Source organism: Echinops telfairi, unplaced genomic scaffold (genome assembly GCF_000313985.2).
Source record: "Echinops telfairi isolate 266 unplaced genomic scaffold, ASM31398v2 ScPeMD7_18;HRSCAF=68, whole genome shotgun sequence".
NCBI classification, from domain to species: Eukaryota; Metazoa; Chordata; class Mammalia; order Afrosoricida; family Tenrecidae; genus Echinops; species Echinops telfairi.
The window spans coordinates 50,473,308-50,493,280 of NW_022103915.1; positions in this window are offsets into that span (position 1 = coordinate 50,473,308).

The window sequence follows — 19,973 nt, forward strand, 5'->3', positions numbered from 1 at the left end:
ATATGTCATCACTGTGCCACAGGGCTCCTTATGTAACATATATGTGTTGTGCACATATAATACATGTGTGTATATATATACACACTCCTACAAATACACACAAGGGTGCTTCAAAAAGATCATGGAAAATGGAATTGAAGAATAAAAGTTCTGCCCTTCCCCACAAACTTTTTGAAGTCTTTTTGTATGAGAAAGAGAAAGACTATTTAGAAAGTGACAGGGGACATGAGCCAAGAACTGGGAAAGGCAAGGAGATGCCCTTCTCTCTCTTCTGAAGGACAAAGTACAGCTGTTCCCCGAGGTCAGCCTCGCAGCACCCACCTCAGACTTCCGACGTCCAGATAAGAGATCTGTGGTGTAGAGAGCCACCACATCTGGGGTAGGTTGTCCTGGCATCAATAGGAAATAGTTGCCTTTTGCCTCTTCTAAGTGCTGATAACCTCAACTCGAGCCCCCGTCTTGGAGTGGGTCCCCCAACACGGGGTGAGTTCTGCAGAGCTGGAGTAGGTCTGGAGGTTCCGGGTCCCCTTGTGAGCTGCCCCACCCATAGCACTAAGTACCCTGTGTCCCCAATCAGGCAGCAGTCTTGCTTCCTAAATGAGACAGCATAGGTTTCAGTCCCAACCAACCACAGCAATTTTCACTTGGCTCTGCTGTACATAACATTAGGGAAAATTAGCATCGAACCACTCCCAGCCCAACACCTGCCAATCTGCAGGAGGCCTTGTTAGTAAGAGGTACAGGAGAGATGGAATAGAAGACTAACGAGGATACTTTTCAAAGTGCTAAAGGAAGAGCAGACTGTGTAAATAAGGACTCCGAGCGAGATGGCTCAATGACGGAGTGCAGAGAAAAGCAGCGCTGGGCAGTGTGGGCAAGTGGGTTTGGAGACTAGTCCCAGGAAGCACCTCCAACATCATCCCTTGGGGTCCAGAACCTCATCATTTCTTATCCTAAGGATACAGACAAGGAAAATTAACCCACGTCCCTCGTACCTCATCCTCATCCTACTGGGGATCATTTGGGCACCTTCCTTTTTGTGCTTGTGAAAAAATGTCGAATAAAACACAGACGCAGCCCACCGTGTCTACACGTGTGGTTTATAGTGACATCGGTAAAAAGTGCCTAAGTGCACGTGCACCGATTTACCAGTGTCTACAGGTAGAGATTAGAGACATCAGTAAAACGGCTAATAAAACACGCAGCCAGTCCACAGTCACTACAGGTATACTTTAGTGACATGGGTAAAAATACTAGTAAAACATGCACCCACTCAACAGTGTCTACATGTACAGTGTAGTGATATCCGCCATCTTCTTCGTATTGTTTCACCATTCTCAGGGGACCATATCGACTCACTACCATTTACTTGGCTTCTCTGTCGCCTATAGGTCTTCACCATGCTTTGTTACTGTTGTCCATTTGACCTCACACAGAGCATCCTTTACAACAATGCATTGCTCAAGATGAACGCTAAACCATTACTTTGTTTAGATGGCTTCCTGGGATGGTTTTGGTTCATGGTGTAAAATGTATAGGCAATAGATTATCTCAAAGGTCATTGAGTCCTGTCAGTCTGGTCCCTAGAATTTTAAATTCGGTTCCACTTTTTCCCTCTTTGGCAGGGTCCATTTATTGGGTCCATAATCAAAACACCCAGCGATGGTAGCCCAGCACCAGCCTATTGTCTGATCTCCTGGCAGTGCAGTTCCTTCTTCTAGTTCCAAGTCTCCTTCCTCTAATGTTTCAAGGTAAATAGAGATCAACTGGATATTGGACACATTTTCAACAGTCCTTGTTGAGAAGAGCTGTCACCACCTTTGAAAGCACAGCTTCTCTCGTGTGTTCCTGAGCTGTTTGTCAGGTGGCATGGTGAGTTGCATCTAGTGCAGCTAAACACAAGTTCAGTAGTTTGAAACTACCAGTCACTCCAACAGAGAAAGAAGAGGCTTTCTTCTCCTGTAAAGAGTTACAGTCTCAGAAACGTTCACTGGAACAGTTCTCCCTGTCCTATCTAGTCATTATGAGGCAGAATCTACTTGATGGCAGGGAGTTTGATTTGTTTGGTTGTTGTTGTGGGGTTTCGTGTTGTTTTGCTTTGTCTTTTAGTTTGATGACTGCACATGACTTAAATTGATGAGGATTGGTTCATGAAGGGAAGTAAACACTACTCTTCATCACTCCTCCCCAGGGCACTGAGCCATCCTTTCTTGCTGTGTCTCTTCCGAAAAGTAGCCGAGGGATAGGGCTCCTATTTCAATGCAGCAGTGTAGTGGGTCACCAGTTGGACCGCTAACCACAAGGTCAGTTGTTCTAAACCACCAAAAACTCCTTGGGAGAAAGAAGATGCTTTCTACGTTTATACAGATTTACAGCTTCAGAAACCCACAGGGGCAGTTCTACTCTGTCCTAGGGGGTCCCTAGGAACTGGAATCAACTCAGCGTCGCGTTTGGTTTTTTTGAGTTCCTCTGGTTCCTGGCTCCCCAGGATGAGGTTTGGAGAAGACATCAAGGGCTAGGGAAAAGGACAGGCTCAGTGAATATCCGTCATGTGCTTCTTCTGATCATTTGGGATTCCCAGACAAGAGTTCCATTCGTAGACTTCACCTCCTACTGCTAGACAGTCAGGAAGGAAAACCAAAAGCCTTTATCCTATTTCCTGTTTTTGTTTGTTTGCTTGTTTTGGAATGTGCTGTGATAAGGAGGTTTGAGAAGTAAGAGGACACTGATTGCAAGCTCCTTTGGAGAAAAGAGTAAGAAGAAAATCTTTTACCAAGCTCCTGGCTGCAGGCCCTGGATGCAAATGGACAGGAAATATATGACTCACCACAGGTAAACAAGCGAACTCTTTCATCAGTTGATATTCCATAGATTTGGCATTCGGGGATTTATGGATTTAATATAGCCTATGCTTTTGTGGTCTCATGGGTCGGGAGAGAGCAAGATCCCACGTTAATAAAACACGATGCCAGGATGACAGGATGTATCCCACACTGGATGGGGGAGCCCATTGAGAATCCCCTGCACGAGCCCCCCAAACCGTCAGCCCGAGCAATAGGATTGGACACTAACAAGCAGCCCCAGCACTCCAGCCCTTGTCCCACCCCTGCCTAAAGAGCAGCGAGTGTCCCCTAGAAGGAGGACGCAGAGAGTGAACACAGAGAGTGGAGTTAGGGGAAGGCTATAGAAGGGACCCTTAGGATTCCTTGGAAATGCAACAGGGAAAACTAGCTCCCTGGCAGTATCTGTGCCATAACATGTCCTTGCTGCCAGAGGCCACCCAAGCAAAGAGGCACCAGCATCTGTTCCAGCTATGGACAGCACCACACACAGACATGGCAAAGACTGTAGGCGACACTCAGCTGTGTGAAATCAGTGTTTACCTTTGCCTGCTGACATCCCAAAGTACTTATTACCTGACAATAACATGATACAGTTCAACGGGAAGCTCAAGGGACCCAAAATGGATTTAATTGAATATTGTCATCGAAGCACATTCTTCAAGCACCTAGTTATTACAAAAGAGAAAGGACTATGTCTCTGAGCTGGGGCTAAGGGTATTCCTAGGGAGACACCAAGGTTTTTTGTGGTGTTTTTTTTTTTTTTTAACCTCTGTGTTATTTCAGGGCTGTGTCCCACACTGCTGGTGAGATTAGATTAGAAAATATATTAGATTCAGCATTCCCAGGTGGCCCCAGCAACCACCAGACCCTGAAAACCAACACACCATCCCAGAGGAGACATAGGGAAAAGCTCTGAAGGAGGTGATTGTAATCTGCTATTTTTAAACTACCCATTAGAATGCCTAAAATTACGTGACTAGAACTACCACTTCGCTCCAAGTTAATCATACTCTTCTGAGCTGAAGTTTAAAATCTTCTGTTTCCAAAGCTCCTCATCAGAATACTTGACAAGACCATTCCTTGGTTGCAGTGGGCTGAGTCAAGTTGTGGTTCACCATGGTTTCTGTTGGGAATTGCTTTGCTGGGTTGGTGTTCTTAACACTTTGTGAATTATGCTTTGTTTCTGGAGCAAAACATGAAGACGAAGAAATAGAGATTTTAAAAAGAGAGCTAGACAGACAGAATGTTGGGGATTTCCACCCCCTTTTTTGCTCCAGAGAATGCGGATCTCGGCACAGCAGCAAGCCTCTGCGGCTCCCTCTCCCCTAACTCAGAGACCAGCCCTTGCAAGGGACTCTCCCCCTCCCAACCACTCCCCAATTATAACCCCCTCTCTCACCTGGTACCCCCATCTCCCATCCCTCTCTGACTCCTTAGAACCCAGCATGGAGGCCCGAGTTTGTGATAGGTGGCACGGATTCTCCATATGTTCATGCTATCACCAAGTCCACCCTCCCGCTCCTAGCAAGAGTTCAGTTCTGATGACCGCCATACAGAAACTACTATCAAACTGACCGATCTCACCCAAAATCTAGTAGGAAGAGACTCAACCCCTGGTGAATCAGCTGCACAACCTGAAATCTGGGTGCTTCAAAAGTATTTTCTATTTTTGTAAAAAAAAGAAAACCCCACAAGACTTTTCCCCCTAAGAACCTGAAACTCTGTCTCAGAGGTTTCTCCTCCCCCAGCTCACCAGTGCTGGGACTTAACAACCTTGTCCTGAGGCCTTCCTTCACCTTAGCCCTCCCTTCCTACTGCCTATTTTCACTCTGGGATCCCTCCATGGAGGGCAGATAGCATGGTGTGGCACAGTATTCTGATAATGCTACACTATTTCCTGCGGGGCACTCCTACCCTTCGAGCAGGGAATCAGTGTGCCACCAGATAAGGACCACCATAAAATTAAGCTGCTGCACTCTCCCGATATCATAGTGGATCAATAAGTAACTCTGGAAGATTATTGGATATACTCTCCACCTACTGCAACCACCACTAGCACATGACCCCACTCCTCCTTTGTCAATGAGACACACTTTCATATAAACTAATATTAGCACACCTCTTAAAGTCCCCTTTTCCAATTTATCAAAATTCACTATATTTAATTTAATCACTATATTTAATACCATCACTTGACAGTACTCTTGAGCTCCTGTCTCCTATTTTGCTACTCCCCCAACTCTATGATGTCCTCCTCATCTCCACACAACGTGATTTCCAGCTCCTATCTGGTCTTCCTCCTCTAACCCAAAAAGCCACCACATCCCCTTACCACACACAGCCCAGACCCTGCACACAATTTACTGCAAGACCACTATGCCATGCAAACAGCCAACAGCAGTAATTATAAAAATCAAGATAAACAAAGGTCAACAAATGAAGATTACCCAATCCAATGGAATACACAGAAAAAGAAGCACTTGTACTACCAGAAAGAGGATACAGGAGAATGATGTTTAGGACCATTCAAGCAAGAAATCAGCTAAACAATGAGATAATAGGGGGAAAACTCAAACACCCCCCAGAAGCTAAGCAATGAGATAACGGGCGGGGGGGTGGACATGGTACAGGAACTGAGCAATAGATTAGAAGAAAAGGAAAAATGAATCAGTGAACTTGAAGACAACCATGGAGACTTCAGCAAAAGAGACAAACAAACAAAAAAGAAAATGAATCTTTAAAAAGCCTGAGAAAGATGTGGGAGGCCATGAAGAGAAATAATATATGTTTCATTGAAATATCAGAAGAGGAAGGAACAAACAAGTCTACAGATAAAATAATAAGGGACTTCATGGAAGGAAAGTTCCCCAATAGCACAAAGGAGGAGATGATAATCATCTGAGAAGCAGAGAGAAAACCAAATACGTTAGATACCAGCCCACTCCCACCCCGCAAAATCAAGACATATAGAAGTCAAATTATCTACAAGAAGAGGATCTTGAGAACAAATAGAGAGGAAAAAACTATCATCTACAAAAGTAAGCAGATAGGAATAAGCTCAACCCTCTTGGCAGAAACCATGCAAGAAGAAAATGGAGAAACATATTCTAAACTTTGAAAGACAAAAATTGCCAACCAAGACTCCTATATCCAGCAACATTATCCATCAAATATAAAGAAGAAACAAATCTATTCTCAAACAAGAAATATTCAGAAAATTCATAAAAACAAAACCAGCATTACAAAAAATATTAACTGAATCTCTATGGTCAGAAAATCAACAACTGCAGCATACAAACACCAGACTACCACAGTGTGCAATACCACCCAGAAGTCAACACACTGAAACAGGACCCCAAACAATACAGATCTAGAGGGGAAATGAAGGCATGAATAAACAACCCCCACCCAAAAAGAGGGAGAAAAATACCAAACACAAATAATATGACATGACAGAAACTGACCTACACTGAGAATTAGTAATTCTAAATGTCAACGGACTAAATGCACCCATCAAAAAAAAAACCAGAGTAGCAGATTGGATTAAGAAGCAATATCTATCAATCTGTTGCCTTCAAGAGACACACCTCAAACTCACAGACAAAAACAGACTGAGAGTCAAAGGATGGTTAAAAACTTACTAAGCTAAAAAAGAAAAAGGCAGGAGTGGCAATATTAATCTCTGACAAAATAGACTTCAAAATTAATGACATATTGAGAGACAAGAATGAATATTACATAGTGATCAAAGGATCAATAGACCAAGAGCACATAGCCATAATAAACATGTGTCCCCCTCCAAAAATAATAAAGACCATCAAAATAGATCAACCAAATCCTCAGAGATGAAAAGAGAAATTACCAATTTCGCAATACTAGTTAAAGACTTAACTACACCACCCTCAAGGAAAGATAGATCAACAAGAAAGAAACTCAATAAAGAAATGGAAACATTGAAGAATACAATCAAACAGCTCGACCTTCTAGATATTTAGAGTTCTCCAAACAACAGCAGAAAAAAAATGACATGATCTTCTGCAACACAGGTCATATATTCTAGAATAGACCATATTTAGGCCATAAAGCAAGTCTTAACAATTTCAAACACACAGAGATCATTCAAACCATCTTGTCAGACCACAAAGCCATAAAACTGGAAATCAACAATAGAAAAAATAAAAGCATAAAGACAAACACATGGAAACTCAATGTGTTAGTCTAGGTACTTTAGAGAAACAAATCCACAGAAACTCATGTATAAGAGAGCGTTTTATATAAAGCACATCAAGAAAACATCCCAACCCAGTGCTGCCCAAGCCCACAAGTCCAACATTAACCCATATGTCCAACACCAATCCACAAAGTCCTCCTCCATCTCACAAAACATATGCAATGACGCTCGCTGACTGCAGGAGGAAAGTTGAATCAGTGAATATGTAAGCATTTCAGCGCTGGCAGGCATCTCCACACAGCTGCTCCAGCACCCAGGGCTGCATCGGGGTAGGTCCATGCAGCGTCTCCTCAGGGATGTCTTGCAGGAAGTGAGTTTTGTAAGCTGAAGCAGGGTATTGGCTAAGGCAGCTGCACCCTGGTGCGACCATCACAAAGCAAGAGACCCGAGAACCCGAAAGGCAAGGCTCACTGAGCCATTTATCCCTCCACCCTTCAATTAACCCCACATGTGTTTATCGGCCAGGTTGGTACAATTACCTACCTCACTCAACAATATACTACTGAAAAAAAACTGGGCATTAGCACAAATAAGAGATGAAATTAGGAGTTTCCTAGAAAAAAACAAGAACGATAACACAGCATACCAAAACCTATGGAACACAGCAAAAGTACTTATCATCAGAGGTCAGTTTATAGCTATGAAAGCACACATAAAAGAAAATAAAAGGGAAAAATAATTTTCAACACTTAACACAACATATCCAACGATTAGAACAGAGTCAACAGCATAAACATTCCAACAATAGTAGAAAAGAAATCATAAAAGTTAAAGCAGAAATAAATGAGCTGGAAAATAGAAAGACAATGGGGAGAAACTCAACAAAACAAGTCGGTTCTTTGAAAGGATCAACAAAATTGACAAACCACTAGCAAACTTAAGGGAAAAGAAGGGCAAACATGACTATCTAGAATTAGAAATGAAACAGGCAGCATCACAACAAATCCAAATGAAATAAAAAGAATAACACTATTATAAAAGGCTGTATTCCAACAAATTTAATAATCTTGATGACATGAACAAATACCTAGAAATACACCCTTTACCTAAATTAATGCAGATGGACATAAAAAACTTGAACAGACCCATAGCAACAGAAGAAATAAACGAGGTCATCAAGAAACTCCCAACCAAAAATAACCCAGAACCAGATGTCCTCATAGGAGAGTTCTAGCAAGTATTTAGAGAAAAGGTGTCACCAATTCTACACAAACTATTCCAGAATAAAAAAAGAGGCAGCAACATCCCAAACTCATTTTATGATGCTGCCTGATACCCAAACCAGGCTAAGACCCCAGAAAGATAGAAAACTATAGACCAATATCCCTCATGAACATAGATGTAAAAATTCTCAACAAAATTCTGCTCAATAGAATCCAATGACATATCAAAAAAATAATATATCATAGGAACTGAGGAACTGAAGCTGAAAAGAAGCAGGGTCCCTCAGAGCCAACATAGGGAACCTTCCCCTAGGGTCGGCACCCTGAATTCAAATTTCTGGCCCCCTGAAATGTGAAAAAAAAAAATACATCTCTTTTTGTTGAAAAAGAAAAAGAAACAAACATCATGACCAAATGGGATTCATACCAGGGATGCAAGTTGGTTAAACATTCAAAAAAACAATGAATGTAATCTACCATATAAATAAGATAAAGGATAAAAACCATATGATGATGTCAATTGATGCAGAAAATGCATTTGACAATATCCAACACCCATTCCTAATAAAACCTTTTCATAAGAGAGGAATAGAAGGGAAATTCCTCAACACAACAAAGACCATATACCTCTACTTAAATCTTACCTCAATACAAGAACGGTCTGTTCTAAACAATGTGGCATTGTAGGATACTCACCCTCCCAACAGGATTGCTGAAGACAATATCGGTGCACAAGCAAATGTGGTGAAGAAAGCTGATGGTGCCCAGCTATTAAAAGATATAGTGTCTGGGGTCTTAAAGACTTGCAGTTAAATAAATGGCCATCTAGCAGGGAAGCAACAAAGCCCATATTGAAAAGCACACCAGACTGTCTGATGGTGAGGTATCAACAGAATAGGTAACAGAAGGTCAAAAATAAGCAACCAAATTGATGTGAAGGAACATGGATATATTGCTCCTTCCAAAATCCACTTGTAAGATAATTGGACAGTCCCTCACAGAAGGGCCAAAGGAAGGGATGATATATCCAGGGGTATAGCACTGATGAAACACATAACTATCCTCTAGTTCTTTAATATTTCCTCCCCATATCATGGTTTCAGTTCTACCTCTTTAACCTTGTTAGACTTGCATATGGTCATTGGTAAAATTAAGATCATCTGATGCATGAAAGCCAACATAGGTGACCTCCAGAAAAAGTACAGGAGTAGCAGTTTCTGAGGGTATGGGAGGAGGGGACAAAGGGGGAGGGGGAAGCTGATAGCTGACAGAAGGGGTGACTGTGTCACCCCACTTGAGGGGAGCGAACAACAGAATTGTAGGTGAGTGAATATATTAGATAGTATAAGATATGGCAAATATATATATATATACATAATATTAATAATAAAGCTTTAAGGGAAAGAAGGGGGGGATAAAGGGGAGTGGATATCAAGGAGGTCAAAAAGAAGGAGAATGTTTTGAAACTGATTGTGGTAACCAGTGTACAATACTGCTTGATAGGAAGGAACTATGGAATGTGAACATATCGGTAAGCACTACCAATAAAAGGATTTAAAAATTAATTAATTAGTTAATTAAAAAGTGAGAAGAAAAAAACAAGATAGAATGGGTCACCTCCATTTGAGGAAGTCAATATATGAAGAATACACAATGTTCTTATTTAGAAGCCAAAGATTTATCTTTCTTTGTCAGAAAGACTAGGTTTAAGAGTCCAATTCTGTCATTTGCTAGCTCTGTGACCTTGGGCACATTTCTTAAAATCTTTAAGACTCAATTGTTAAGAGGACTGAGTGAAATGAAATATAGAAGGCATTTATCAATCTGTTCAGTATGTATTCAATACATGGTAGCTGCTGTTCTTAACAAATAAAAAATAAAGGCCATAGATGAAAAGCCACTAGCCAATATCACACTCAACAGGGAAAAGCTAAAAGCATTGCCACTTAAGTGGGAACCTGTCAAAGATTCCCTTATCACCACTCTTACTCAACATTGTGCTGGAAGTCAGAACTACAAGACAAAAACAAGAAATTAAATGAGAACAAGTGGCAAAGAAGAAGTGAAACTCTTGCTATTTGCAAATGATAAGATTTTATACTTAGCGAACCCCAGCTCCACAATAGGATTGCTAGAAATGATTGAGGAATTCAGTAAAAGAGCAGGATATAGGATCAACAAGCAGAAGTCAGATGGACTCCTATCTACTAGTGATGAAAGATTTGAAAAAGACATAAAAAATACCATTCAAGATAGCTACACAAAAACTGAAATACCCAGGAATGAACCAAACCAAAGAAACAAAAGATTTGTACAAAGAAAACAATAGCACACAATACAAGTAACCAAAAGAGACATACACAAATGGAAGAATATTCCATGTTCATGGATAAGAAGACTCAATATTTTGAAAATGGCAATACTACCTAAGGCAGTCTATAAATTCAGTGCAATCCTGATCCAAATCCCAACATCATTCTTTAAAGAAATGGAAAAACTAACGACCAACTTCATATGAAGAGGGAAGAAGTCCAGGATAAGCAAAGAACTTCTCAAACAGATGAACAAAGTAGGTGGCCTTGCACTACCTGACCTCAAAATATACTACAAAGCCACCATTGTCAAGACAGCCTGGTACTGACATAATGAATGATAGATACTTAGACGAATGGAGCAAGTCAGAAACCCAGTAATAAAAACATCTGCCTACAGACAACTGGTTTTCAACAAAGACCCAATAAACACTGAATGGGAAGAGAATGCCTTCTTCAATAAATGGTGCTGGAAAAACTGGATATCCATCTGCAGAAGAAAGAAACAGGACCCATACCTCACCCCATGCACAGAAACGAACTCAAGGTAGATCAGAGACCTAAATGTAAAACCCAAAGATCATCAATGCAAAAATTGGAACAAATATTAGGGCCCTAGTGCAGGGCACACTAAGCTACCAGATATAACAAAGGAAGTACACACAGCGGACAGCAAAGTAGATGAATGGGATCCACTAAAAATAAAACATTTGTGTACATCAAAAGATTTCACTAAAAGAGTAAAACAAGAGCCCACAGATTGGGAAAAGATATTTAGCAATGACATAATGGACTAATTACTAAAATCTAAAGAATACTGCAAGCCTACAACAAGAAAAAAATATCCTCTAACCCAGAAGGTACAGAACCTGACTAACAATTTACAAAGGGTGACATCCAAATGATTAACAAGCACATGAAAAAGTGCTTTCATTCACTAGCCATCCAGGAAATGCAAATCAAAACAATGATGAGATGCCATCTAACACCCACAACTGTCGACCAATGAAAAAAACAGAACAATAAATGCTGAAGAGAGTGTGGAGATACTAGAAGTCTTATACACTGTTGATGGACCTGTAAATATGTACAACCACCATGGAAAGTGATATGGCGATTCCTAAAACCGCTGGCACTAGAAATATATGGCCCAGCAATATTACCGCTGGGCATATACCCCAAGCAAATAAGAGACAGATCACAAGCAGACATAAGCTCTACCATGTTCATTTCGGGACATTTCACAACAGCAAGAAGTTAGAAATGGCCCAAATTCCCATCAGTAGAATGGATAAAAAACCCTTTGGTATATACAAACAAAGGAATACTATGCATCCCTAAAAAACTGTGATAAAACACCTCATCACATGGGGGGATCTGGAAACCATTATGCTGAGTGAAGTTAGTCAATCACAAAAGGACAAATACTTTATGAGTCCACCGTTGTAGCGATGAGTCCCAGGATGGGAGGAGGCTCCGGCTTTTCAGACCATTCATTCTGTTGGCTAACTTGGGCTGGTAGCTCAGTAGAAGGAGCCTGACTGGTGCCTATGTGCTATGTCCCATCCTTTCTATGTGTGTATCTTGAAAGACACCTTGGTGGCGGTGTCCTCAGGTCAGCTGGGATCAGATTTTTGCTAAAGGGGGCGGGGAGGAGAACCACTTAGTGGCTGCCATGCAAAGGATGATGAGCCCCATCCCCTAGCTTACTGGCAGATATTCCTGTCAGAGTGGTGAAGGAGAGTGATGAGCAAGCCAAGTCAGGAGGGGGAAGGAAGCATACACGCCCTGGAGAAGACAGTGCACGTCTGCTGGTAGAAAAGGGGGAGGATCGAATCCTCGTGGGGCTGGGAGAGGTGAGAAATGACTAACAATTCTTTTAAGGACAATAGTGGAGGAGTATGCCTGGTAACATGCTCTTAATAAGCTACATTGTTCTGCGTTTCTGTACACCCCCTGAAGACACAGGCTATGCGCCATAGAACCCAGGGACCTGGAACGCTGGATCTGCAAGGCCCACAACACGCTCCACAGGCCATACGTACCAGAGAGATAAGATGTGGAAATCCCACTAGGTGCACTAGAGTCTACCTCAAGCACACATGTAGCATGAGGCTTAAGACTGTAACTACATGGTGTGTGAAGAAACAAATGACAGCTATAGTATTGAACTGTCAGTAGGCGGACTACCATTTACTTACTACTTCCCTTCCCTTCCTGTTGTAGTAAGAGATGTACTATTCTGGCAGACCTGTGCCTGACATTGTCAGTGGATATTATTATAAGTTTTGCCTGACTACCAACTCCCATTGTTTATACAAATAGTGTCCAATCACATAACGATTCCTTCTGCACAAGTGAATAAACAGGTGTTGCAATATGGAGTTAGTCCACACTTTAAAAATCTTCCTCTCTCAATAGTGTTTTAAAATGAGTATCATGGTTAATCACTGGCACTATAAACAGAAGGTCCTTATGCTTCAGGGTGATTCATTTTCTACTACAAATGAACAAGGATGTCTCTAAGGTGAACTAGAGGCAGATAAAAAGCATAGATCCAGGAATGGATTTGGGGCTCACACTTAATCCTAGTTCCAATCTAAGAACAATTAGTTCTTCTTGAAGGGGACTCAGAAGCAAAAGTGTGGTGAAGAAAGTAGATGGTACCCAGCTATCAGACAGAATAGTGTCTGGGGTCTTAAAGGCTTGCTTCCAAACAGCCATCGAAGTGAGACATCGAAGTGAGAATATTACCGCTGGGCATATATATACCCCAAGCAAATAAGAGACAGATCACAAGCAGACATAAGCTCTACCATGTTCATTTCGGGACATTTCACAACAGCAAGAAGTTAGAAATGGCCCAAATTCCCATCAGTAGAATGGATAAAAAACCCTTTGGTATATACAAACAAAGGAATACTATGCATCCCTAAAAAACTGTGATAAAACACCTCATCACATGTGTTTTATCAACTAAGGCCACACAGAAGAAGCACAAGAGATTCCGGTGTGCTGAAGGCTATGGATGACAGTGGAAACCCAAAAGACATTTGCAGGATCTACCCAGGGAATACGGATCCAGTGATTCCCCTCTGATCATTATTGAGGGATGGGAATCACCTGGTCGTCAGAGAGAGGACTGGAGAGAGGACTATATAGTAGAATAAAATTATACATCTGACGAACTGTTAACACCTTGTCACTTGCTCACCCTTCTGATACATGTTGGGCTTGATCTGGTCTTTAATATTTTTCCTGCGCATTTTTTTGCTTTTTTTCCATATTGGGATTTCTTTCTGTTGTATTTTGTCATAGTTGGTAGCTTCCTTGACTCTCTGTTAGGCATTTGCCATGCTTTTTGGTATATGAAACCCAGGCTGGGTGAATCCTGAGGGGTACTGTGGGGGAGATGGGAAAGTAAGGGGGAGATGATATCAAAGAATTTAAGAAGGAAGAAAATGTCTGGAAACTGATTGTGGTAGCAAATGTACAACACTGCTTGATATGGTGAAACTGTAGAATGGTATGGTATGGTTTGGGGGGAAAAAGTATGCTGAATCCCCAATCACTTTTGCACAGTCCACACTACTTATGTCCTACTGACCTGGGCTGCTGGCTCCGCGTGTGGCTAGCGAAGAGCTTCTGAAAGCGATCGAGGATAGAAGACCAGCCCTCAGAGACAATGAGGCATGAAAGAGAAAAATGCAACCATATGTGAAAGAGATCTTTGTTTAGGCCACATTTATTTTCTCCACTGGAGGTATTAAATGTTAGCCCATGCCTCTGTGTGGTTTCAGGAAAGCATATTCCGAGTGGTCCTCAGGAAGTTGTATCCTTTTGCCATCATGGTGCCTGCACTTCTTTAAATTCTTCATGAATCGGGAAGAAAATGTTCTCCCCTGTGCCCTTTTCAGAAAAGAACGTGCAAGATTCACAGAACAAACAAAGCAAGTGCTTTCAAACTGATGGCAGAAGTTTCAGCAATGTTTCCAGTGTGTGGCTCGTTGGAGAGAAAGCTGGCCATCCATTGCATCCTTCCATTTATTCCCGACCGGCTTTGCCGGGCATGTTTCTTCTGAGATGGTGTAACCAAAAGCAGCGGGAAATGCTGCATCAGACGGACTGTTGCCATAAGCAACATCCCTCCCTGTGTCAGGCTTCAGGGTCTCTGTGCTGTCAGGTTATTGCATTTATCAGCCCAGTGCTCAAACCTCTTGTTGTTAAGTGCCTTCACGCTATTCCGACTCATAGCAACCCTATGTACAACAGAGCAAAACTGCTGGTCCGGCACCACCCTCACCATTGTTGCTATATGAGAGCCCATCATTGCAGCCGCTGGGTCAATGCATCCCTTTGAGGCTCTTCCTCTTTTTTGCTGACCTCCTACCTTCCTCACCAAGGAACAGGATGCCCCTCTCCAGTGACTGGTACCTCACCTTTCTTGTTTCTAAGGAGTATTCTGGCTGTATCTTTTGTAAGACAGATTTGTGTTTCTGGCAACCCATGGTATGTTTAATATTCTTTGCCACCACTATAATTAAAAGGCACCGATTCTTCTTATCTTTTCCTATTGACTGTTCCCTTTTCACATACACACAGGCAAGAGGAGATACTACAACTTGGGCCAAATATGCCTTTGTCCTCAGAGTGACCTCTGTGCTTTGTATCACTTTAAAGAGGTCTTCTGCAGCAGATTCTCCCAGTGTAATATGCTGTTTGATTTCCTGACTGCTAATTTCATGTGCATCGATTATGGATCTAAGTAACATGAAATCTTTGACAACTTCAATATTTTCTCTGTTCATCATGATACTGCTAATTGGTCCACTTGTGAGAATTTCTGTTGAGTTATAATCCATAATGAAGACTGTAACTATTTCATCTTCATCAGTAAGTGCTATATGTCTACTTTGCTTTGCACAAGCAAGGTTGTGCCATCTTCTATTACAAATTGTTAGCGAGTCTCAGTTCAATTTTGAAGCCCTGCTCTTGATATAGTCCATCTTCTCAGATGATTGGCTCAATGCAGAGACTGAATAAGTATGGTGAAAGGTTTTATACAAACTTGGTTCACACTTTTCCTGATTTTAAACCACCCAGTAGTCCCTTGTCCTATTGGAATGACTATGCCTTGGTCTATGTACAGGTTCTGCATGAGCACAATTGTCCTGGAATTCCCATTCTTGGAAATGTTATCTATAATTTGTTATGATTCATAGAGTCAAATACCTTTGCATAGTCACTAAAGCACAGGTAAACATCTTTCTAATAGCTCTGCTTTCAGTCAAGTTTCCTTTGACATCAGTTATATCCTTCATTCTAGCTTCTATATCTTTTATAGCAGGGGTGGGGCACATCCTGCCCCGTGGGCCATATAAGGCCTGCAAAGTCATCAATACTAGCTAACACACACACCTCAAGCTCTTTGGTCTCTTATTGAAGAAGAGCTGCCTGATGCTGTCATCAGGGAAGCCACAGGTGTGACAGAAGGAAGTGGTGTCCGATCCTGTTCCATCTTCACAGTATATCTGAGTGCTGTGTTACTGTGCCTATTGTGTCAATCCATTTTATTGAGTTTCCTTGTTTTTGCTGACCTTCTACCTTACCAAATACGATATCCTTTTCTAGCAATTAGTCTTTCCTGACGACATGCCTAATTAAGTGAATCCAAGCCTTGTCATCCTTACTCCTAAAGAACATTCTGGTTCTGTTTCCTCTAAGACGTATTTGTTCTTTCTTTGGGCAGGTCACAATATATTCTTCATTCACATCAAAATTTGAACAATGCTTAAAAAAAGGAAACAGGCAAATAGCTGTGAAAGCAAGATTCCTTTTATATACATGTGCTCCTATAGCTTCTAAGTATTTAAAAATGTGCACAGTGGAACTTCCGCCAAGGTCTACACTGGGTGGCTGAAGACACTTTTAAATACATATTTTTCAATTAAAAATAATTTTTTGACTGTTCCAGCAACTATAATATTTGGGTGAATGTAAGGTGGACCCTAGCAGACAGGAGCACACCAGTTTCTAGGGCACCATCCTAACAGATCCTAAAAGACTGGGAGGAAAATGGTGACTGTTGAATGTTGGGAAAACGAAGTTACACATTATTAAATAACTGTTTCAAAATAAATCTGAGGGGGACAAATTAGGAGTGCCCACATAGAACCAAGTCTCTGCGGACTTGTCATCTAGCCTTTTTCTCAGTTACATAATACTAGCATATGTTCTTCCTGTCCCAATACATAATGCAAGCTCTCTTCTCTCTTGGAAAGGTCCACCTGGGAACCAGAGAGGGTGCCTGTTTCTTTTGAATACTGCCCCGCGGTCCTGCGGGCGCTAATGAAACGAGTGCACATGCTGAGTGGCAGAATTGGCGTCGCCTACTGACCGATCATTATTTGCCAGCTTTCACGAGGGTCACTGTTTCCTGGGAATGACTGATGCACTGCAGGGGCAGGGGCAGGGCTGTGCGCAGCAGCAAACAAGGAATCCTATTTAGAAAAGGTGAGGAGCTAGAGGTCACGAGGGCCCAGCCTCCCATGCATCCCACACCCACACGCTCATAAATTGCAAATCCACACTTGGATCTCAATCCTTTAACCTAGCTATGGCACCCTGTGGTTTCTATTAGGCAAGCTGGGAAGAGTTACTCTCATGAAAGCCAACCAGGTGCTGCAGGGTGTTATTTTAATGTATTTGGAAGGGAAGGGTTGGGTGAGGAATATATTTATATGTGTGTGTGTATTTGTATGTATACACATATGTATATTCCATGTACACACTTAAAACATGAAATTTAATATTGCCAATAACATATGAAGCAAGGAATAGGAAGCCAATAAAGGAGTGTCTGTACCCTACTTACAGTTTTATACATTATACAGGTTTTTATGTTAGAGAATCCATGAACTAATCCATAAAGCATCAACTTTATGTGAGATACTGCATCTCCTCGGGGTCTCGGAAGAGGACAAAACACAGTCCTCCAAGTGCTCTAAGTTTGTTCAGGGTAACTGAGTGCTGGGAGGCTGGAGGAGGCACAGCATGAGTGGTCAAGGAAGACAACCTACAGCTGAAACGTGAGCTGGGCCTGCAAAGCAAAAAAGAATTAACGGAGCAGACAAGCTGTCAGGAATCCTTGGTCTGGTCGATATGTGTGCTGTGTGTCTCTCTCTTCATACAATATCTTCCCACTGTGTATGTCCATGTAGTGATTAGATTTAGAAGTGACTAGATTTAGAACCCACCATACACTAGTACAACCTATTGACCTAATGAAAGAAACCTTCCATTCCTAATAGGTTCACATTGCGAGGTACAGGGGTGAAGATCCCAACACACACTTTGAGGAGGCAGGCTCACAACTCAATCTAGAACAGGTTTCTCGCAGGCAGGGAAGGTGGTATTTTTCATTGTTATTCATTTTAGTTTTCTTTTTCTCTAGCTCTATATTCCCAGCATCCCTAAAGAGTGCATAAAAAAACACCAAATGGGGGCGGATGATCCCTTCAGGACCAGTGGTGTGACGGGCAATACTGGGAGTGTAAAGGGAGAATGGGTTGGAAAGAGGGAACCGATTATAAGGAACTATATGTGACCTCCTCCCTGGGGGATGGACAACAGAAAAGTGGGTGAAGGGAGATGTTGGACAGGGCAAGATATGACAAAATAATAATTTATAAATTATCAAGGGCTCATGAGGGAGGGGGGAGCGGGGAGGGAGGGGATATAAGGAGCTGATACCAGGGGCTTAGGTGGAGAGCAAATGTTTTGAGAATGATGAAGGCAATGAATATAAAAAACCACCAAGTGGAGAAAAGGGTAGAATGAGGTGAAGGGGTCATCAGCGACAATGAAGACAGAACGGACTCGGAGACTGGCAAAGCAGTAGTCTACCTTGCCAGGATGATTTTCAGATCTGAGAAGGGCCCTGCACCGCTCAAAATGCTTGATCTTTTTTGGGTAAGAAAATGGAGGAAAATGGAAGAAAGGCCTGGGAGGTATCGAAAGGCTCATTGATCATTTTTATTATTTGAAAAATAACGATGATGCACTCAGTAGTGATGGCCAGGACTGGGACTGGCCCTGGGGACGCATTTGGAGTGTAGCAGTGGTCTGCTAAGGAGCGCCTCCTCTCTTCCTCCCCTCCAGGGGACTTTCCACACAGACACTGGGGTAAGCTCTCAGAAGCGCAACAGAGAGCCGTCGTTCTTTCACCTCTTGCCATCGCAGTGAAGTCCAACTCCTTGCACGCAAAGGCTCTTTCTTCAGCCAGCTCTCAGCAAGCTCTCTTACTGTGTCATTCTCTAAGCAGTTGCTCAAATAGATCAGGTCATTTTGTTTCCCCCAGCCCTAGTTCCTGCTGGTTCCTCTGCCTGCAATGTGAATGGGCCGCCACTGTCACTGTCCCCACAAACATCTACACATACACCCTATTCACTGAAAGATCACTTACTAGGCAGGGGCTGGCAGGTGTGGGGGTTACCCATGGGAATGGCGCAGGGGCAAACCAAAACCAAACTACATGCCATCAAGTTGATTAGGACCCAGAGCAGTCCAATGGCAGAGTACAACTACCTCTGTTGCTTTCCGAAAAAGACCTTTATGAGCGTAGAAAGCCTCCTTTTTCTCCCCTGGAACAGCTGGTGGTTTCAAACTGCTGACCTTGTGGTTAGTAGTATAAGGTGTAACCTGCTACATGACCAGTGCTCCTGGTTACAGAGGTAGTGGACCTTAATGGTCACGAGATGGGAGGTCTGCTGGCCCTAGAAACCAAAGATCTTATTTCTTAGCGGTAAGCACAGAGACAGGCTCCGAGCAGAGCCTTGGACCCAGGGGCTGAGTTGGTTTTAGGCTGTCAGAAGTTATTGCTGTTACTAGAGCAGAGATCCATACATTTTGGTGCGTGTCAGAATCACCTGGGAGCTTATTAACAGTACTGCCATCCAACTACTCATCAACTAAATTGGTTAAAATGAAAAAACCTGAAAATGCCAAGTGTTGGTCAGGACGTGAAGGAACCAGGATTTTCACACACTGTTGGCGGGCATACAAAATGATGTAACACTTTTCTAAAACAACCTGCTCCGAGGCTTCGTCTGAAGCGAACTATACATGAGGGGCTTCAAGACGTTTGTGGGGAAATAGAATGAAAAGAGATTAGGATTTTCCCCTGAACTTTTTGAAGCACCCTCACACATACACCATGCATCATCTAGTGATTCCACACACAAAGACTACATGATTGCTCTCAAGAACTTCATTCTTGGTAAACAAGCGGCCATCTAGCTCAGAAGCAACAAAGCCCACATGGAACAACATATCAACCTGTGTGATCACAAGGTGTCGAACGGATCACTGAAGACAAATGGGTGCATAAGCAAATGTGGCGAAGAAAGCTGATGGTGCCCGGCTA